This window comes from Hetaerina americana, unplaced genomic scaffold, assembly GCF_022747635.1.
Source record: "Hetaerina americana unplaced genomic scaffold, ioHetAmer1.1.p SCAF_2, whole genome shotgun sequence".
NCBI classification, from domain to species: domain Eukaryota; kingdom Metazoa; phylum Arthropoda; class Insecta; order Odonata; family Calopterygidae; genus Hetaerina; species Hetaerina americana.
Window position 1 is genome coordinate 63,696,065 of NW_027286763.1, and position 23,602 is coordinate 63,719,666.

The window sequence follows — 23,602 nt, forward strand, 5'->3', positions numbered from 1 at the left end:
GTCGTAAGACACACATTCGAAAAGTAAGGGCCGTTTTCATATTTCTAAATAATGGCGATTCAGAACAAAGTTGCACGCACGAAGCGCCATATTTGGATTGTTTCCTAGGCACTGATGTCGTTGTTTTGGTATTCGTTTACCTGTCGGTGAATGCGGAAAACAAAGCCCGCCAAAATCGTTCCTCCCACCAATTCCCAAGTGCTTGCTGTGATTCAATATTTGTGCGCAAGAGATAAACTGCTCAAATTAATCGGGGCTTGTGCCTAGTTTATGGTTCTACAGTTTTGGTTGAAGAAAAATTTAGACAATGGTGTCGAATCTTCAAAAATGGCCGCACATATGGGCATGAATAAGAGCGGAGTGGCAGGCCCAGTATCGAGGTCGATGAAATCATCCATCAAGGACACATAAGGACTGCGATCTGATCGGAGATAGACGATTAGTGCTTTAGCTGGTACATATCCTATTTTTGGACGCGACGCTGTTCACACCATTGTTTCGGAAAAACATCGATATCACTAATTGCGTGCAAGGTGAATACCGTATATGCCTACCGACTAACTCAAAGAACAAATTTCGAGCGGACGAGCCTTATTAAACCACTATGAACAATACGGAAATGACTTGACCGTGTATCTAGTGACTATTTTCTCTTCTTTTACTTGAAAAACTGGCTTGGTGGGCAACAGTTTGAAGAAGATGGGGAACTCAAAACCACCGTTGTCGCCTGGTTCATTTCTCAGGAGGCGAACTTCTATGCTGAGGGATTCAAGAAGCCGGGGCAGCGTTACAACAAGGGCTCAGCAGTAAAATGTGATTATGTAAACAAAGGTAGTAGATTTGTAGAAAATTAAAACCGACCATGTACAATTTTTCTAACGATTATAGGTCTACGTTTGGTCCGTTTGCTGACCAAATGGACCAAACTTTAAAAAAATAACCCTCAATAGCGTAAATAAAAATAACATTAAAGCAAAAATATATCACTTGATACATGTAAAAACAGATCGGTGATGTTATTGTTTTATTATGACAGATGCCAGATATCGTTACGATTTTGAATCTGCTTATTATTACATTTTTATTATCTGCATATAACTCTAAAGCAGTATTATGAATTCGACTATGAGAACAAAAATTGATATTTTAAATCCTGTGTGAATCACCCAATAACGTGAATATTTTCCAAATTATAAAACTACTTATGGCAAAAAAGTCTGGTTATACTTACGATTTTATTTTTAAAAGGAAACTGAGGATAGCTTAAGACAAAAATTCTTCAAGTACATTTAAGTATTGCAACGAAATATAGTCCGTCAGATAGGTATATATATCGTATTCATTCAAGTCATTGAGAGCATGAATTGTGCTTAACTGTGCCATGCAATACTATTTATAACCATAACACCCTAAAACAGTTTGTTATTATACTCGACGAGACACTACGATCCACGGGTCACGGCCAACTCCAGAATAATGGATCTTAGTTACGTGTAGCACAAAATGATACATGGGTGGGTAAATACAATATTCTACATGTTCAAATATTTTCCCTAATGGATATGGAGAGGCGGAATGCGTGTGTTTTTAAATGGTTGACGGCTACGTTAGTCCATCCAAGCACAAGGTCCATTTGCTTTTATTGCCGCAAGAGCTCCTTCCTCCGTTTTTATTCCAAAGTCTAACTCAATCAGCATCTCTCTCTATTCTTTTCCTCCCTTCTGCACGGTGATACGTCGCCTTTCCCATCCCGCTTTCCTCCCCCAACAACGCATATCTCTGCTTTGGCCTTTATTCACGGCCAGGAAAACAAAAAAATGAGACCACATTTCCGCTCGCTATCACAGGACTCCATTCTTACCTTTCCTTAATATTTTCCTCCTCTTTCCGTTGCAATAATCATCTGCCCCTCTCCCTAGATTTCTCTCCACTTTTCCTCTTTTACGTTCATGTATTTAACCATTCGGTATTCTCATTTTTCTTATAACTTTGTTCATGTTCGAAGATGTGTTTTCTCAAAAGCTTAAAAATAATACTTAGTAGTAAAATATTTCTACATTATCAGTGTAAGGGTCCAAATATGGTCTATTAATTCTAGTTACTTTTTGGGTGTTTACTCCATGGTCCCTCGATTAATACAGTTAACTCAAAATTAATATATTTGTTTTACTTTGTTGATATCAAAATTATTCAGTTATTAAATTACCATTGGAAGCAGTCATGGATGAAGTTATAATTACTGTTCAATAGGAAATTCAATAGTCATCTCTGATTTTACAGAAATAGTTAACCTGCTGCTAACTCGTTGGGCCTCCAGGGTCATTATTTCAATAGTATTTGGATATGAATAGGCAGAAAAAATATAAATATAACACTTTTCAGATTTAAAATGTGAAGAGGATTTTCTGATTACTGTAATAGGGGTGAGTGAGGACAAATACAACATTAAACGGTGGGAAATGTTACTCTAAATAATAATTTGAATTTAATTAAGATTCTATAGACTATTCTTTATTTTGTTGGGCTCTAAGTTTATAGTAGTATATGGAGAAGATTGTCTAATAAATTTCTGCATCGTGAAGGGTAAACGAATTATTCGATCGCAACCATTTCGATCATTTTGAACATGGTGTAAAGAAGCATATGGAAGAACAATCTTTATGAGATGCAAATCATCCTATTGATTAGAAGCTTGAATAGTGAAAAATGTGGGAAAAAAGCAACGTTCACTGAAAATATTTGATCAACGTTAATTCAATACAAACACTTAGAAGCCATGCAGTGAAAAAAAACAAGGAAGAAACCTTATCGTGCACGCTAAAATACACAAGAAAATACTCCTTTGACGAAACATGGGGTTAATGAAGTTCTTAAAAAATAAAGAAAGCATTAATGAAAAAACGGAGGAACTTTATAGGAAAAGTATCATAAGGAAAACTACTTAATGAGCTTAAAAATTGAAATGGTCTGAGGATTAACATTAAAAGCGGAAAAGAATGGTGGACAAGGGACCTTTAAGTCTTGCAATGGCTATAATGAAAAACACAATGAACTGTTTTCGAGCACATGCCTGAAAGAGTTTGCTAGTAAAAGCTCCCCCCATTTTCTTTAAAATATCTTTTATGAGATTTTTATTATTTCTTCACCATTTAACACAATTAAATCATTCGCATTCATACTGAAGACACAATGCGTTAGTGGAACTACTATTTTTCGTCAACCTCATAGCATTCTACAGCCTTAGATCTAGGATCGTGGGCAATCAACGCATGTCGTCAGCCGCGTATCTTTGGATATTAAATTTATTCAACGCTTCCATCCGGAAGCTAGACAAGAAAATGAGCAATATTTTGATCGAAGGGTAAATTTTCAGGTAGAGGGAATCTCCAAATAAGCAGAGATAAAAAGAAGAATGAATGATTATTTAAAATGAAAAGAAACCCATGAAAGTCAGGCACCAATGTCTAACTAAGGAGGCAGAAAGAGTATTCAAACGGTGATAAATAAAACTTAAATAAACCGACGAGTACTCATTTTACATAATCATATTACTAATGATCATATTACTAATTTTAATATGTTAGTAACAAAAATTTCGTGCAAGGATTTTTATAATTATTAATTTCCATTTAGCTTCAACGGACATTTGATCTTTCTCAAGCAATTTACATGATCCCCAAGAGGATCGTTGAACAAAAATTCGCCACTCATATTGCTAGCACAACACTTCGGCCATTCTGTATCAACGGTTACTTAAAATCGGTTGTCCATGAAAGACATTAAATGGGATACGAAAGCGCCGTTATTTCACTCTCTGTTCTTTTGATTAAAATAAATATTTCGGAGAGTTTAATTGGAAAAAGGAGGAAAAACAGTGAAGAGGAAGACCATTCCCAATAACACAAGACACGTCCCACTTGTGTCGTCACCTGTTAATACTGTTGCATAATTAACATGAAGCATAAAGAATTAAAATAAGACTCTTGAATTTTCACTATTTTGGGCAATTAAACGTTATAGCATGAAATAATTCCTAATATTCCCATTGAATTCCCAATCTTCCCAATAAAATGGAAATGTTCGGTTTAGTACTGCAAAGCAGGTGGTCATACTCAAGAGGGGAATTAGGGTTGGCCGAAAAAATATAAATGGTAATAGTCTCTTACAGATGTTATTAGTCCCTCCGTCACACTCATGTAGCGTCTAATTCAGATGTGAAATGCTTCCACAAAGTAGTAGACCAGAGAAGGAATATTGGGTGAAAGAAAAAAATTTATGAAATGCAAGAAAAAATTTAAATTTTTGACTTCTCTTGGCACGTGTAATCTTAAATAATAAAAATTTCTAAAAGTGAATATTGAGGAAATACTGATGATGTCGCATTCCCTCCATACGTTTCAATTATTAGACAAATAATGCACGGAGAGAAGAATGATAAATTATTTCTGAGGCATAAAGCTTTTTAAAGTCTCAATAGAATGAACGAGGTTAGCTGGACAAAAATTACGACACAGCACTCGGCATACGCGAGTCTCGAGAGATATTTACAATATAAATGGAATGAAAAAGGGCGCCAGGTAAAAAAAGGCGAGATTAGCAGTAGGGGTGGGTCGGAGGAAATGGGAAGATAAAAATGCGAATGGGATATATGCTGAGGCGAAAGAGAGAGAAGTGGAAAAGAGGGCAGGTAGGCGAGGTTGTGGAAGGGGCTGAAGAGGGGACTGGAAATTGGATAGGTGGAGAAAGAGAACAGGAGAGGGAAAATTGATCGTGGAAAGAGGGGTCAGAGACGTGCAACCGGGACGGGGTGTTCCACCGGGGAGGTGTTCGCAGAAACGGGCGAACTGATAGGGAGGAAAGGAAACACGGAGAGAGAAACTTTTGAGGACGGGCGAGAAGAGGAGAAGGGAACACGGGAAGTAGAGGAGGGGATGCGAGTTTACCAGAGTTAAAAAAATGAAGGCAAGAGAAAATACCAGGGGTGTATTTTTAAAAGTAATTGTTTGGAGATGAATAAAACGTGGATAACGAAACCTGTTTTCACCTTGAGTTAGCTGGTCAAAACAAAATATACCCCATTACCAGGTATTCCAGGGTAGGTGTAAGCATATAGTTTCGGGAGACTCACGCATGTGACGCTATAATTTAATGCCAATTTTTCTCTTTAAATTGTCATAAGACATCGGTAGATTAACAACTGTGTCAAGGTTTGTCCTGTCACGCCCAAAGAATTAATTGAGAAATACTTTTTTTTCATTCAGCGCATAAAGATGACCTCCAGACTGCAATCAAGCAATACTGGAATGATATGTCTGTGAAAAATAATTTTTATGGTGCATGTGGTATTGAAAACTGCATTGACTTCAGTTGATTATAAGAATAATTAAAATATGGCATAGGTTAATATATGGGTATTTGCTTATCGTAAATTAATATTTGAGATGCAACAATTTCAGAGCGTAAAAATCATTCGCCTTGACTGGGACTCGAACCCAGATCCCTCAATATCCGGTCGAGTGCTTTAGCCACTTAAGTTACCGAGGCGTCCTCTTAGACTCTGAAATTTTGGGGCTTTTAAAGGAACTAGATGTTATGACGAAATACCGTACATACAATGTCACATGCATTCGTAGTCGTGCGCGAGGCGCCACTGTCCACGAGGTTAAAGCCAACTTTAAACACTTATGGTGTTTTCCCTTTGACAAATTCCAAAGAAACTGCGGGAGATGCCGCAACAGTAACTTTTAACGGAGTCATCCGCTAATGTGCAGTTTCTTTGGAATTAATATTTGAGAATTTTAGTAGCTAGATATCAGACGAAACGATCGACAGCTAAGATTATTATCACCATTAGGAATAGCTGATTATTTTAATGGGAGTAGGACATTCAGGTGTAGAGAGAAATTAGTCTACTCATGCGAAAGACATCCAGGTTTGAACGTACCAATCGTCGGACGGCGTATACTTGAAATGCTCTCCACATAACACCCCAGGCAGGGTTCGGAAAAAATTGAATAATCATGCCACCTCAGGAATTCCAACCCGTGCCTTCGCAATTGGAAACTAGTAAACTTGCCACCGCACAATCCCAGTCCCCTTGAGGATTACAGTTATTCTCTTTACCCTAAATCAATGATGCATACATATAGTATGTATTTTGGCAGGGAATATACTTAAAAATTCATCCCAAGTGAAAATCATTATTTCATCTTATAACAAACTCAGACTATAAATTCTATCCGGGCAATATTGCCCATATGGCATAAAAAGACTTCTCTTACACATCGAAATGTTTTAAAAATACATGGGTTAGCTAGATACTGTTACGAGCAATTATTAGTAGACTAGGTCGAACCGGAAACACATGAAGTTCAGTCAATCTAAAGTCAAACAGCTTTCCGGTCTTTTAGCTTCAAAGAACACATGAATTAACAAATATATATGATACATTTAAGGCAGAGGACGGTAAAAACAGGCAAATAAACAAAATATAACTTATATTGCAATTTTTCGAGCTTTGATGTCTTGAAAGAATCTCTCCTCTCATTGCCACGTCCTATTTGAGTATCCTACCCCACACCTATCTCTTCTTCCGCCCACCAAGCCTTCTAATTCCACATAACTATCATGTTTCCTCCTAAGGAAAAAAGCTCATTTCTACCAATTCCTATTATACATTGCCTGTATTTCCTCAATATGATCACTGGTTGGCATGTAGACCTGAGTAATGACCAAGTTCTCAGTTTCAGCTACAAAAATATCACTTATCTGGTCTATGCAAACTATGTTTATGTCGACCGTTTTCCTCTATGCTACTGCAATCAATCTATATCTGGCTATATTGTCTATCAATTAGTATTATTTAAAACATTGAATGCGCGTCATCATCAGAATCTGATGAAGATGGTCGTGTCGTCGAAATATCAAATAGATATGAGTGCCCTTTCTCTGTGTTTTAGTGTATATAAGTGTTCATCAGAGTTTTCATATATATTTGTATCGTCACTGAAGAGCGTTCTTTATCATATTATACATACATATATATATATATATATATATATATATATATATGATATATATCATATACGTATATAATATTATAAATATAATAAGTGTGTAAGTGTAGCGTGATAATTATTGCGGGAGTTGAATGGTCGCGGTATTGACCCACAGAGTATGTGAGTACACCTCGGTCTGGAGTGCCGCTGGAAGGTCGCGCCGCTTGTGGTTTGTTTACAGTAGTGAGTCAAAATAAACAGAGCAATTGAAATGCCCGCCAATTGTGGAGTCCGTTCAGTGATAAATTTTTTGCTGATAAAAAATTTCATAGATGCAGACAATCATCTGGAAATTTTTCCTTTGTACGGACCAAATGTGATGTGACATCATTTGTGCGTTAGTGTCGAAGTTCGTTTAAGAGTGAACGCACAAATGTCCATGATGGCGACGGAAGTGGCCACCCCCGGCTGTGGTGAACAATGAACTGCACCTGGAAATTAATGAAAAAGTTCGTGTAAACCGGCGTTTTACGATAACGGGATCCTTAGAAAGTTTTTCACAGATGTCTAAGATTGTTGAATGGAAACACGGCTGAAAAGTTAGGCTATTACATGTTTTGTGCTCGTCTCGACGAGGAACTCCAAGAGATACCGTCATCGTTTGGCTGCGATCTCAGGCGGCAGAATTTTATGCTGAAGAAATTCGTAAACTAGTTCATAGATATGGCAAATGCTTAAACCTGTTTGGCGAACATGTATAAAAATAGTAGAGATATATATTATTGAGATGAAAATAATAACTTTCTTGTATCTATTCCTGTGTATTTTTTATAGCGTAACGGATGTGTGGACAGCCCTTTTATATATGCATATATATATATATATATATATATATATATATATATATATAGAAACAGATATAAGGAAAAGGGATAGGAACACATATAAAGGACGAAGTATTTATTCGCCGTTTGGCGGGATTTCGTGTTTGAATGTATATATATATATATATATATATATATATATATATATATATATATATATATATGCACACCCATTCAAATACGAAAACTGAACAAATATTCATTCATGGAAATAGAAGATAAGGACTAGGACGACATATAAAAGACGGAGGTGAGGTGAGGTGGGGAAGGCGGAATCGAGCGGATTACAAGTGTAAAAATATTTCCTTGACCGGGACTTGAACACGGGATCTTTCGACTTGCCAGACCGATGTTCTAACCACATGGACTATCGAGGAATACTGCGGGGCTTTATGTGACCAAGTTATCCGATTCATTGGCCAAAAGATGGCTTTAGGGAGCTCTTTCACCCACCAAAGGAGAAATAGACGACACACACAAGAGAAAAGGAACGTAGGAAAGCAATCTTCCAAAGTGATAAAGGATAGGAAGAGTGCGTTTCGTGGCACCCATGGCCAGAAGAAAGAAAAGAGCCACATGGACCATATACATATTCAAACATGAAAACCTGCCATATGGCGAACAAATATTCATACATGGAAATGGATATATGGAAAAGGGATAGGGGCACAAAAGACGAGGAGATGTAACGTGTATTGTATGTAAATCTGGTAAAAAAGTAAAGAAGTATGCAAGGGAAGACATAAATATATAAAGATATTCAAAGGGTTCAAAGGTTAGCCTGTAAAAGTTGGAGTGGCCATATATGAAGAGCACAATGTGGGAAAAAAATTTAAGAAAACATTGAGAGAAATTAAAGCATCGAAAAAAGGCGCAAAGTTTTGGCCTTAAGGACCAAACCAAATGTGCTGAGTGATAAAAACAAAAACTCAGCTAGCATCAACGAAGAAAGGCCCGAAAAAAGTACACAGTACGTTAATGTGATTTGAAAAGGGAATGAACGTAGCCGGAAACAACGATATGACACACGTAGGGGTAAATATTTGCCAAAGATTTGACGCAATTCATGAATTTATTATTCATGAATTCCAAGAAGGTTAATTAAGGAACTCAAGTATTGAAAGCTCTGCAGTAGAGGGATGCTTCCAGAATCCATTTATACAAGATAACTTAATTTGAAGGAAAGGAGTTCCTGAGAGAGATGGGGAAGTAAATAATTAAGGAAAATATTACAAACAAATTAATTAGCTTACTAATTAGTCAGGTTTAACTGGGGCCTTAAAGATCTACCAAGAAAAATATTATGTGTACATTAGAGGCCACTCATGACAGCGAAAGAAATACCAGACAGGAAGTGCGTGGTTATGGTTCATAATCATTGATTAGACAATATTTATAAACATATGAGCTAAACAAAAGAATTTTTTGCGATTTTTAGCTAGTTTTAAGTCTAAATATTGAAAATAGTCAATGATTTACAATTGTCATACACGCATCCATTTTCATTTGCTTCGGTAATATCTGATTGAGTTGAACATAAACATTTATAAATATTTATATTTTTTGTATCATAGTTTGAAAGTATATTTTAGAACTGTCATAACTAGTGAAAAGAACTATAGTTAATTAAAAATATTGCAAATTGAGGTATCCTCCGGAATTGTAGTTACTATCGTCATTAAACCAACTGAAATAAAACGGAAATGTTGATTATACGCATCAATTATTTTTAAATGATCGGCAACTTATTCAAAGGTTAAGAAATGCTCCAGAATCTTATTTTTAGAATGAGATCACAATCTTTTCTACTATTTCATCAACATTTTTATTAAAGATAGGACTATTTTTTTCGATGCCATCGTTGCTGAGATACATATTTTCGAAGAAAAGTATTAATAATTTTAATTTTAATTGGGTTCAAAGATAGCGAGTTATAAAACGACATTAGAAAACTACACTTTTCTCTTATTTGAATATCATATAGTTAATTATGACTTGATAAAATACCGCAATGCACAAATGTTATGTTTAGAAACCAGAAATCAAAACACAAGGCACTTTCATTCGAACTTTCGTGCGAGAGTTGTTTAATGAAGTAAAGAAAATATATGGTAAAGAGAGGATGAGAGGACACGAGAGAGAGTTGGAGATGGAAATAAAATTAATGTGGATAAGAAAAACATTTTGATAGCGGAATGATTTGTAGGTTGCGTCATATTAGTAAGAGATGGTTGAATTGCGTTGGTGGAGGAATAAAGGGCGGAGGAAGTATGCGGATGGAATAGGGAAAAGAGGAAAAATGAGATGGACAAAATACAGGCAAATCAATTTTTTTAATAGGAAGAAGAGTTACGGAGGAAGGGGATGATGAGAAAGGAGAAAAAAGAAACAAAATCTACAGGACACGGATACCTCGGTGTCCATACAGAAGCGCTTGTGAAATGCAACTCAATTAATCTTTCAAGTTTCCTACCCCAAGAGATTTATTGAATCCGGGTCAATTTCTTCATTTCCTCCTCCTTAGGAAGAGGAAATGAAGAAATTGAGCCGGGTACCATGAGATTTTTACCCAAAAGTTTCATCGGGAAAGCATTAAGGTAATATATAGTAGATTCAGTAAAATATAGAAAAAGATTAATTTAATTATGGTCAATTTAGGAATCCAGTATACCATTCAAATAGAATAACATAGTGATCATAACAGCAATTTTTAGCTGTTTTATATCAAATTATTAATTCATAATTTGTATCACCAAATGCATTGAAACAATGAATGATGAATACTAAAAGAAAAAGAGTGGGATTTACTTAGCTTTGCTTTAAAGATATCGCAGAAAATAATGAAAACTAATGATAAAATCTCTCAAAACAAAAATATGATTAAAACAGGATTTTACAAGCCAATGGAATAAACTGATCAAAGTGACTGTAATGGTATCAGGAAGGAGGAAGTACACGAATAAGAATAAACAATGGGACACTTTGAAGAGGACGGAAGCAAGACGTTGCGAAGAAGCAAGTGTGAAGACTAATATTTGAGTTGGAAAGAGAGAGATAAAGCAGATAAAGGAAATAGGATATCCAGTAGAAATGATAGAAGGAATGAGTAATTTGATAAGTGCCAAACTGTAAAAAAAGGAAGAAGTAAAGTGAAGTTATTTGGGAATTTAGATAGAAAAGTGAAAGATGGGCCAAAAATAAATGAGATGATATTGCCCAAAAATATACTATACGAGATGGAGGATGAACAACGCAATAGGAACTTGAAATTCCACAATGAAAGTGAAAGCAATTAAATAAAACATTCTAAGTAGCAACGGCTAAAAGAAGAGAACAAACAAAAGTTCGTTGAGTGTAAGTGTGATTTTTGAGATGTTAAATTAAATTGATAATGATATTAAACATCCCCAAGTATTTATTTTTTAAGATGCACTTGCTCTTGAGAAAAACTTTTGCCAGAGAAAGATATCATTAGATTTATGTGTGGATTTACAAGATATTCAGGAACTCCGTGGCTCATTTTAAAATTCAAAAATTCGAAAATACAAGTACACAATCTTGGATAAAATGTTATATTTGATTAATTAAATTATACTATAAATTTCAACAAGCATTTAAGCATCACAAATATAATCCTCACAGCCTAATGAGAACCTCATCAAAAGTAATATACTCAAATTCCGTGACGAATTAGATCGAGCAATCGAGGAAGTACCGATAGAAACATCGGTGCGGTGAAAGAGAGCAATTTAAACGCGAAGGAGGAGGGGCGGAAGTGGATAGGGCGGATTGTAATATGTGCGAGGGGAGTAGCAGAAGGGTACGATGGGTGGAAGCGAGAAACGACTTGATCCGGGCGGAATTGCGACCATGGACTCCCATTATTCAATTAGGCACTTTCGCTTTCTCCGTCCCTCCTAGGATACCCTCTTCCAGCCCATTCTTTAATTCCCCTTTACCCCCTTTCCAGTCCCATTCTGCCCTCTTCATCCGTCGCTTCTCTCTTCCATGCCTTCTGCTCATGTTGCGTGGAGGGAAGGCGGGAGTGACCTCACCTCCTCCCAGGTAAGCGTCCGCACCTCCGCTCACGGTCTCTCCCCACCCCCACCCCTCTCTCTCTCTCACTCAAACACACACACACACACACACACACACACAAACACACAAGAGGTCTCCCTTCTGGGAACCTCCTTTCCCTTCCCAGAATCCTAACAAACTCCCTCGCCTTCCTCTCCCTCTCATACAAACTCCCTCTTCCCCACAGCCTCCCGCCCCGCTCCGCCCCTCCCTCACCCGCGGCCAACCTCCGGGAAACACTTCTTCTCTCTCACCCGGGTCGATCCCTCTGCCTCCACACCTCCTGCTCTCCCTCCACACCTCCCGCTAAACCCCACTTCTCCTCCCCTTCCCCTCTATCCCTCCCCGCTCCCTCTCGCGTGGGTCAGCGGGAGGCCGTAGGAGGGAGAGGGTGTGGGCTTTGACGTTGGGTGAGGGTCGGAGGTACAAGGTGCCCTGCGTACAATCCTCCTATACTCATAATTTTGAGGGTTTACCTCTCTTCCAAGTATTAGACGAGGGCATAATAAAGAAGTATGAGTGCGTTAATTTTGTTAAAACCATGCGATTTTAACGTGGGCATCCTTCAATTGATTTGATTAAATTCTCGCCAGTTTGAGAATTCATTGATCCTGGCCTCCGATGGCGTTTATGCCATATAAAAATGCTTAACAAACTATGTATAATTCCTGGGGCTATAAAATTAACTTTTCTCAACATACAGGTTGAATTGTGATTAAACTTTTCTGCCCAGTTTCGATAAACTCAATGTATGTGCTATTAGAAGCATCGATTTATGTATGTATTGTTAGCTTAGAAATATGTATTATTGAACTCGGGTATCCCTTCACTTGTGGCAGAGAAAATTTTGGTAAATAAGTACCTTATATCATTCGGGTACAAATCACGTCAGTGAATCATCAGACGGCATTGATGAAATGATGTGACCGTCTTTTCATTTTCTTATTAAATAACATTAAATGAAGCAGCATGACATATACAAACTCGAAGTAGATCCAAGAAATATACAAGAAAATTGAAGCATGAAAGACATGTGGTCCCTAGTACGAATCGGTGCCTCCCAGACCCGGTCGAAACCAACTCAACCGTTCGAATGCTCCCTTTCGTGGCTAGCGAGTCTGCTTAACTCAGCTGACCAACGATTCAATTGAAAACCGGCCGAAAGGGTCGGCCAAGGTTATCACTCGCGGCAGGCGTCTCGAGTTAGGCGTGACCGTCGTGTAGACCACTGGTGAGCAGTTTTCTGCCCGCATAATTCATTTTGAGCCCGAAACGGCGGCATAAAATAGGTTTGCGTGGCAGAGTAATGGTTTCCTCCCCGAGTTATATATCCTTTTAGAAATTGTTTAGCGGTACCTCCATTTTAAATCATTAAATGCAAAGAAGTGCGAGAGCCATCACCAAATGACAAAGAAACATTTGGTTTTTTCATTAATTTGCTCTTCATCTAAAATAATGTCATCAAACAATGCTATTCAAAGCACTTTCATATAACAAATACCTTGAATTGACAAATGGTACGGCAGTTCAAAATGCGAGCCTTATTGATTAAAATGTGATCGACATTTTTTGTCTTTTATTAATATAATTCACCAATTTTATTAGTATTTCTGCAGTATTACGTCTAAGTCACCAGTTGAAAATTGAAACATGTTCAGTTCACACATTGTAACGATGAGGGACAATCAAGGCTGCTTTAAATTTTTATAGGGTAGATGAATAGTTGGCCGGGGTATGAATCGCTACAGAAGGTTTATGGAGAGGGTGAACTTTCTTATAAGACAGCTAGAAGTCTGTTTTAAATGTATAAAGAGAAGAAACAATAATTTTTAAAGAAAATTGGAACTGTAAATTCCAGTCTCTGTTCTAATGGAAATGAGCATTGACAAAGCTTCTGCCATTGTGAAATATGGCCGTAGAATAAAGTATTGGAGATATTGAATATCCGTTCTACCCAAACATTAGTAACGAATAATGCACACCAGAATTATTGTTGCGTGATATCCTCCGCGGCACCCTCTGCCAAATCGTAATTATCTCGCAAAAATCGAAGTGCTGTTCCCCATTGTGAAGAAATATTTTTGTGGAAAGCCAGTTTATCATAAAAAGTTGGCATAGGCGACATGATAGTTTTTCAACTCACAAAAGCTTCTTCTGACGCCCAAGTATAATTATACTAATGAAAATTGTATTAGGTACACATGATGCAGTGAGATAACAAAATTAGTAGCCAAGAATTAATTAAAAATATGAATCATGCTAATTAAAAAGTTAGCATCACTATTATTGGAAAATCAATCGTTGAATGAAACTTTATTTTTTCTACTAAATCCTGGCACTGTATCAGTGAGATTTATTTGAGAACCGCTTTTTGTTTACCATATAATACTTTCAAATAGGAGAACACTTTAAGACCGCTAAGAATATTCATAAAATAGACCATGAAAACTCATATTTAAAAATGTTTCTGACTAATAAAATTACAAAATGATTTCATTATTAACCTGAGTTTGTTATTATTCTAACACATTTCCGATTGTGAATTATAACTAATAGAAATGGTTTTTATTGATACGAGTACGTTGTTTAACTGGGTAGTTAAAGGTATAGTATCGTAGATTTGGTTCCAAGTAAGTTAAAGGTAATGTGTGTGATTCCCAATATAATTTCATTGTCAAATAATTAAATTTTAAAACTAAACTTTTACAAGCTCCAAATGAAAATACGAAGCTGAGTTTTTAGCATTTTGTTGTGAGGTTATCTTATCCGAAATAAAACTCCAAGCTCGACGCGAGTTGCAATGGAGCGCAAAAATATTTTAGGCTATTCCACTTGGGGAATCCACTAGGCAGTAATGACAGCGGTTGTGATATTATCAGGACAAATTTGTTATTCAGATGACATTTGTAATTGAATATTATAATTCAACCAAAGGTGACAAATTTTATCAAAAGCCTTTAAATTTCCTCAAATGTAAAGGGAGGCTCACCAAAACTCGAACCTGAGATCAAGTTGTGGACCTCCTACGTCAAAATGTGGTACCATCATTATGAAGGATACGTCTTTCCAGCTGTTGATATTTCGGACACTAAGAATGACCAAGTGGCTTTGCTTCGGTAATGGTTGAAATTGTGTTTAATTTCTAAAAGATTTTCTGGAAATACGTAAATCCGTAAAAGGGGGATATTTTTCACCCAGTTTCATTTATAGTTGTCACATTTATGGAATCATCAATTCGCTGAAGAACAAAAATTATCTTTCGATCAATTGCTGCATCAAAGATGATAACATAGACATGGTGCGTTTGATTGATGTTCACGCAGACTAGATATACTTCATAAATTGAAGATTATACAATAATTCCGTTTATCCTCATTTCAGTGTGACATCAAAAGAAGGTGAGTTTGAGGAAAGTATTTTTGCACTGTCGCACTGGTCATTGTCGTGTCATTTGACTGCAGTGCATAGTATTTATATTTTGACTAAGCCGATAAAAAACTTTGCACTCTAACTCATCGTTGTTTCAATATATCATTTCAATGGCAGCAGACATCAACCAGGCGATCTTTAAAAGTGGGACGCAGCTGGCGTGAGCATACCTGTCATGCCGGCCTTACTTTTATTGCTTTCAATCCAGCTTACCCTGTAGCCATTGGCGTAATTGCCAACATCAAACGATGAATGATGATTTATGGTTAAAATATTATCTTTTACTCATGATATGTTAGAATTAATATGAGGCAAGATCCATTCTGGTGAAAATATTTCGTGGTATTGTGAAAAATTGGCAGTCTTTGTAACGAATAACTTACCATACCTACAGCGAGTCCAAACTACAAGTTAAACACAAGTTATGAGCTCTAGGGAGCCATTTTTATGCTAGTGATGAACGTTCCGGACATGTTTGTGGCGGAAAGATAGGAATGCTCTAATGGATTGCCCATCAGTTCTATGAAGAGTAAAATGAAATTTGTGTGAAATTCGGGGCGAACGTAGATCGTCGTGCTACGTTCTTAAAGACTGGCAAAATGGAATACTGAAACGAAAATTCATTTGCTTTATTATGAAATTTTCCATCACGCCCAAAATCATTTGCATCATTGCTCCCTCTCTCTTCCCTCCCCCAAATATTACCCTCCTGGCGGCATCTCTGCAAATTCCTCGAAGTCCGTCGTTGTCCTCGACTCCCCTATATTTGCAATCTAATTTCGCTCGCTTTGTCTTCCGCGCCTCCTCTATACGGTCCTCCGTCATTATGACGTGAAAATATTCCAAAGCGAAGTCAAAAAGTTTAGGGAGAACAGGGAATGTCCCTGTGGGGAGGAGCTGGGAGAGTTGAAGGTTGAGGGTAGGTGGGAGGGTGGACGGGAGGTAGAGGGTGTTTGTAGAGCTGTGCGGGGTGAGGTAAGGGGGAAGAGTGTGAGTGGAATAGTGGGGCAGGAGTTGAAGTAGGAGGAGGCGATGTGGAGAGGGGGGAAGGGGAAGGAGGGAGGGAGTTGGTCACTTGGCACCGTGATGAACGAGGAGGATTGCGGGGAGTCTGGGAGGAGAGTGGGGTCGGTCCAGCGCGACCCACCAAGGCAGCCGTACTCGCGGAGAGTGGGAAATGAAGGGATGAGGGTAGAGAGTTCTATCCCAGCTCATGGAAAAGTTTGTTTCAACTGTGGTGGGGATGAGAGGGAAATATCGCCGCCCTTTCATTAGATGAATGGATCTGTTGAAAAATGCGTCTCTTTTGTTGGAGAGTGGACGGAAAGGGTCGTTTCTCACCGTAATCACACCTTAATTTCAGATCAACTTAGGGACACGGCATCCGGAGTCCGCAGTTGCCGGGATTCTAGCACAAGTATCTAGGGCCGGGACCAACGGTGAAGCTGCTACCCGCCATTCCCTCAACCCGGTTAAATGCGCCGTTTTTGAGCGGATGCCCGGGCTTTTTCCGCAAAATTTTCTCTCCGAAAAGTTTCCGACATTCAAATGGCTTCTTTAAGGAAAAAAAGTTACCCAAGGTGAAGGTCGTAATTCTATAAACATGAACTAGTAAGGAATCGGCTTGATAGAAATCCGTGAATAAACATTTACTTGACGGTTATTAGCATTGAATTTTATTTGTAAATATTAATTAAATTTCTTTTCAGGATTTAAATTTCACATAATTAAATTACAATTTTGGATTAATAATTGTCTTATATATACAGGTATATCTGTTAAATGTGCAAAGTCTTATAAACAAGTCTTATACTTATTGTACAACAATGAGTAGATTATTTGATGAAACATTATTTTAACAATTGCTCCTTCTAGTCGTAGTAGTTATTTTGACGACTGTTTGAAAGAATAAATTGCAACATGACCAAAGATAAGATTATCAACTGTTGAACTTCGATTACATATGTCGTGCCATTATTTCGTTTATGTTAGCATACTTTTTAATTTTTTTGTCCGAATCGCCTTCTTTTAAAGTGCTCTTTTGAAACATGTTTTATATTTGCAACTTTTGAGATAAATCCCGTCATTCGTTATGCTATATTAGATATGTAATCTACCTGATTAGGACCCAAATTATGGCATCCAAACTCGTTGAAGTTATGCCAGCAATTAGTTAAGTTAATTCTAATTTTAATTCTAATTTTTTTAGTGTAACCTCTTATTGAAAATCAATTAAATACATCTTAGTGCTTATAAGATCATTGAGAAGTTAAAATTACAGCCATAAAGTAGGAATGGAAAATCCTTGAAAATATTCAAAGATAAATTCAAAGAAACTGCGGAAGATCCCGCAACTGTAACTTTCAAGAGAGTCATTGGCAAATTCTCATTACAATATGACAGTGTCAAAGTGTAAACATCATTTGCCATGGCCGGAAGTGTAAGATTTCGCAGTAAGAAACGGGGAGACTTTTGAAGTAAAGGTGTAGAGAATAATGATGAAGGTGAAATGGACAGAAAGTAAAACCAGCGAAGAAGTGTGGTAGGAAAGGCGAGTTAATTTTTGGAAGAAATGCAAATGAGGAAGTGAAGACTGTCAATGGACTTTTGAAAACTATGATAGGGTAAGAAGATTAGACAAGCGAGGATGTGGTAAGAATAGAATAAGCACAGGGTCGCACCCAAAAGCGGTAGGACTGATTTTTTTACAAGAATTTTATTGACAATATACTTCCATCGACTTAATAATCTTCAAAGTATGCTCCTTAAGCTGCTACACACTTAGTATAACGTTGCTCCCATTCCGCGTGCGCCCGCTGGAAATTTTCTTTGGGGATGCCGTTGATGACCCTCGTCGAAGCCTCTTGAACGGCCTTTATCGAGTCAAAACGTCGTCCCTTGAGCTGTCTTTTCATCAGGGGGAAGAAGAAGAAGTCCGGTGGTGCCAGATCGGGAGAATAGGGCGGGTGTGGCAACGTGGAAACGCCGTATTTGGCCAGGAGCTTTCTGACGACGAGCGCGCCATGGCACGGCGCGTTAAAATTTATTTAAAAACTGTCCAGGAAAGATAGCGTCTGTAAGGTTATTATACTCCCATAGGTATATCTACTGCGAATTATTTTCTTTTTCTACCCTCAGGAATACATTATATCGGATAGTAAATCACTTCAATGGAAATGCACCAGTGAGCTCCACACCAAATAAAAATTAAACATGGTGCGATATTGATTTAAATAAATGAAAGATTATTCCCAATTCGTAGCTTTCATTTTAAAACTCGTAATACTTCAACAGCAGAGATGAATAATTCCATCACCTGCCAATTTCATTATTATAAATATTCTTCTGTCCTCAAATTTTTCCTCTGCTCAATGCTATTAAATTTTTATGCACGGTGGTTTTTACAAAATCTAATGGGACATTTTACAATCATCAAATCATTTTCTGCTCTGATTTTTGAAGTCGGATAGACTCCCAAATCCTCTTGGATAAAAAATACTGTATACTAAACAGATAAAATACCAAAAAACATTGCGAGTACACATAACACACTTCAGGATGAGAATGTATATCGCGCGTATATTATTCAAATAAGTTCCGAGTAAATTGGACGGAAAACTGGTTTAAAGGTTATTCAGAGAGAAAACAAATAGAAAAAATGCATTCTGTGTTTTCCAATACCGGGGAACAACGCCAACTACTACTCCAGGGGTCCCAGTTTTCATTTTCTTTATTTCCAGGATTGAATTTGATATTCACATATGCAACGCTGGCCGCCCTGGAAATCCTTTTTAGGTATAAACACTGGTCACTCTTCTGGTAGTTGATGACGCCAATTATGGTTAATAAATTGTTACATTGAATACAGATTTTCGGAGATGAATGTGTTTCTCAATTGGATAAAAATTTGTTTCCTTCAAAAACGTAACGCCTGACATTTTCAAATTCTGAGTAGAAGAGTAAACAATTACGAAAAATTTTCGAAGAAAAATGTTTGCATTTGATAATTAATTCTATGATTTTAGTTTAAATTTAACTCTTGTATTATTGCCAGAATTACAATTACCATATTCCCTTCTCTGTGATGGCCCAATCCACACAAGCTTGCATTACCTCTACATTATTGGAGATAATATATATTTAACAATATTATTAGCACTAATGACGTTCACCGTCGCGATGGTGGCAAAACACACAGATTACTACGAGGTAAATTTCCCCGCAAACTACTGTGTGCGTATGACCAACTTAGTGCCATTTACTCCGTGGAGTCCACGAAAACCCACGCTAATGAAACACTGGTAGCTTATGTGCTTGAACCTCACTGTCGTGTTTAGCTTGGAAGCAATTTCCCGTAAACACCACACTATTTACACATTTCATGTCCGAGATTTTAGCCTGCATGAGCGTTTTAATTTATTGTGGTCATGGGATTAATTTCCTCGCCTACTTCTTCATGTGTTCTGAATCTATTATTGCCGGATCAGTTTAGGGATCTAAAAAACAGGGGAGGAACTAGTAATAGAGTGTGAATCCTCCTATCCCTAGCTAGATAAACATTTTTTCTGAAAATCCAAATTTTGTAAGATTGTGTCTTCCCCCGTATTCTTTGATTCCTGCCATGAGAAAACTTCTTTCTAAATTAACATACGTGTTTTTACGTGTGTTCATTTAGAATGAATTCACATTTCCATATCCCATTGATTACAGTGGAAGCCCAACAGATTCTTTTAATTAATATTTCTTTCCATTCAAAGCTCAACTCGCTTTCTCTCTCACAAAAGTGGCATCAAATACTTGATATTTCTATTCGAGTATTCTACCGGTGTAAAATATATATTAATGGTTTCATATTTATTCCTCTATTACGCTCGCTAGGAGATATAGTGAATATTCTCTAGCTAGATACGTTCATACATTACATTATAAATCTATTTGTTGATATTTTTGAAATTTACAGCGTAATATTAGAAATTTACAACTTCGGGAGTTTTGAACTCAATGAATGATATTTTTATTTTGGCTGAGTTTTATCTCAAGAATGTCTACCATTTTTTTCGAGTAGCGAATGATATTCATGTGTCTAAAATAGCACTATGAGTCCAGATAAAGGGAGGTACTTTGAAGGTCAGTTAAATTTAGGGCAAATTAATATTTCTGTAACAAACAAACAAACACAATACACTATAGCTTTTATTCTTCTCTCAACGGTGTGCTCCTTCAAAGAGGTCTCTTTTCATCTACGTTCCCATTTTCCCTTCATTTTCCAGGGATTCCTTTCATATCTATTTTTATTTTCGAAAATATTTTGTACTTCCGTTTGTTTTACCCTAAGGCACACGAGCATTGTCATTCCGTGGCAGTATCATAGCCTGGTTAAGGGGATTTTTTGTCAAATAGCGTTGTGCTTCCTGATGAGAGCATCCAAGTAACTACATAAACGTTGAACATATGCTCACCTCAGATGGTCCAGCAAAGTTGCGCCCATATTATTAATCAACCTCTGCACTTTTTTATTTTAGATTCAATATTATTCCCTGTGTCATAACCAATTTAACCAATCAATTTACCACCTACGTGCCGGTGATGTAATACACCTTTTTTCCGCCTTTATTTCCCTTCCCTCATACATTTACTCCACTCTTTACCTAGAACGTTAAATCAGCCATTATTGGTTAATATTTTAAAAAGAGGCGCAGCACTTTGTTCTTATCATATTTCCTCCAGCATATCTCCACAGCCTATAATTCTGGTGTTTGTTAAATTATTCAAGGATGGACTAAAATAGAAGAGAAAAGATTAGAAGAAGAAATTAAAAGATAGCAACCTAAAATAAGCTAATTTATATGCATGTTAATTTAATGGTGTGGTTAAGTAAAACAAGAGAACTAATCAAAGACGATCACCTAAACACAAATTTCAACTAATGCAAAACACTCCTACTTTGGGATCTAAAATATAAAAAGCAGGATTAATTATTAAAAATTAAAAATCAAACTCTTCGCTAATTTCGCAGACTTGCACACTAATATCATGAATTCATTTTTTGCTCACCGAATTTTGCGTGCGAGCGTCGCTTAAATGTGTGTTTACATGTAATTGCCCTGAGAATTAAGTACGAGTGCTTTTCGCCTAAAAATCATTTTGCCATAAAATTTGCACAAAGCGGTGAGAAGGGGAGGGTGACTGGGTGAGGAACAGGGACGGTACCGAGAAATAAAACTGGGCGAGTGTATGTCCGGGAGGGGCAGGGATGGGCCGGAGTGGAGCGGATACACGGATTCGAATTCGACGTGCGAGTGTGGGCGTAGCCGTCGCCTGAAGGGATCGTCGGTGAAGATGGCTGGCGAGGGGGACGGGAGGCTGGGGATGCAGTCTAGCTAGGGAGGTGAGCTGGAAGGGGCAGATGATGAAAAGGGGTGAGGGGGTGGATCGTTCTCATATGCCTACACATTTGCAGGCCTCGTTTATGAGTTTCTACCAATTAGCGCGAGATCGATTTTCTCGCCCCGCACGTGGGCGTGCCAAATGAATCCCACGATGGAGCGCCAAAGAAGAGTAGAGAGGCAAAGAATGAACATAAGAGACAAGGGAAATCAAGGGTAGATCTAGAAGAGGATTTCTAGGTGAGAGGAAGGCTCCGTATGCACGTTGTCTATGGGCGAATATGTTTTTCAAGAGCAAATTTTGAGATTATATTTAACATTTGAGTAAATATGTAATGTTGAAACATGACCTTTTAAATTAACGGAATTGCCAATGACATGTGCAATAAAATATTGGAGCTAAATTTTCTCTGCGTATGAAAGAAATAGGTAAAAGTATTGCATTATATTATTATTTAAAATATGAATGTAAAGTAGAAAGTACCCGCGCACTTATTATCTTTTCAAATAAATTGGCGCAATATATAAATATAAATTCATTTAAAGTATTTTAATGAAAGCATCCATACACCAAAAAGCTGAAATAGTTTTTCTTGTAAGGTATCCCCCACAGCCTTTCAAAAGTAAAGACTCAATATTTTTTAGGCATTTAATTCTTAGTAAAAAGCAACATACTTAATTACGCCCATGATACGAGTAATAACTAAATTATTCCATCCCAAAAAGGAGCTTTAAAAATAATCAAATATCCATTTTATAAAGTGCACATGGCTTAAATTATACCATTTTCTGGTATTTTCTCCCGCAATGAAGTGGGAAGGGTACATTCCTTTTTCCGTCAATAATACTCTGATGATCTAAGAGGAATTCTTATCACAAAATCAGAAATGTCAGTAATTAGAATGACTGTCAATAAATATAAGATTAATGCCACCTTTACATTATTCAAATTAAATTATATGATAAAATATGAAAATTAATTTAATTGAAAATTTCAGTAAGAAATTATTTTCTATGCTAATAGTATCAATGTTTCTCAAAACACAGATAACTTTATAGCCGGATACATCTACATATTTCTTTTATACGAGGGAAAAGTTTTCCGCTTTCATATTTTCCTTGATCAGTTTCTCTATCAGACTTAAATGCGTTAAAATATAAATTTGGACACATTTTCCGCATGATTCAGGGAAATATAAAAGAGAAAAACTGTTTCCTTGCATAAAAGAATAATGTTGATGTGACCAATGATAAAATTCCGCCCTAATAAATACTATAGTGCATCCATTTTAGAATCCCTCTTACCCTCTGACTCTCCAGTCAAACTCAAAACAATGAAGCAGGCGTTTATCAGCCTCCTAAATTCAGTTACTAATATTAGGCACCAATTACCCCAATCTTCACAACTTTTCATCCCCCCCTCCGTTCCCAACACATTTCATAATATTCCCACTCTTCTAAAAATTCATCCTCTCCTCACATTTCCCCTCGCAAACCTTTCCCCACATTCTCCTTCCATGCAGCGTCTCCAGCCCCTTCTGTTACAACCTTTTTCTCAGTTCTTTCCTTCTCTTCCTTGAGATAGGTGACTTTAATACCGAAATTTCGCAAAAATATGTATTTTCTTTTTTGTGTGTTTCTGTATTTTTGTTTTTCTCCGCTAGTGCCAACTTGATATACGTTATTATTCATATCCGTGAGACTTTCCCATAAGTTATATATAAAAAAACCATAAACACAGTAACCAACCCGAAGGTCGGTTTAGTAGGTGATGGTAGAGTTCACCCAGTACTAAGCCCTATACGACGTGAGAAAATGCACGCATCAG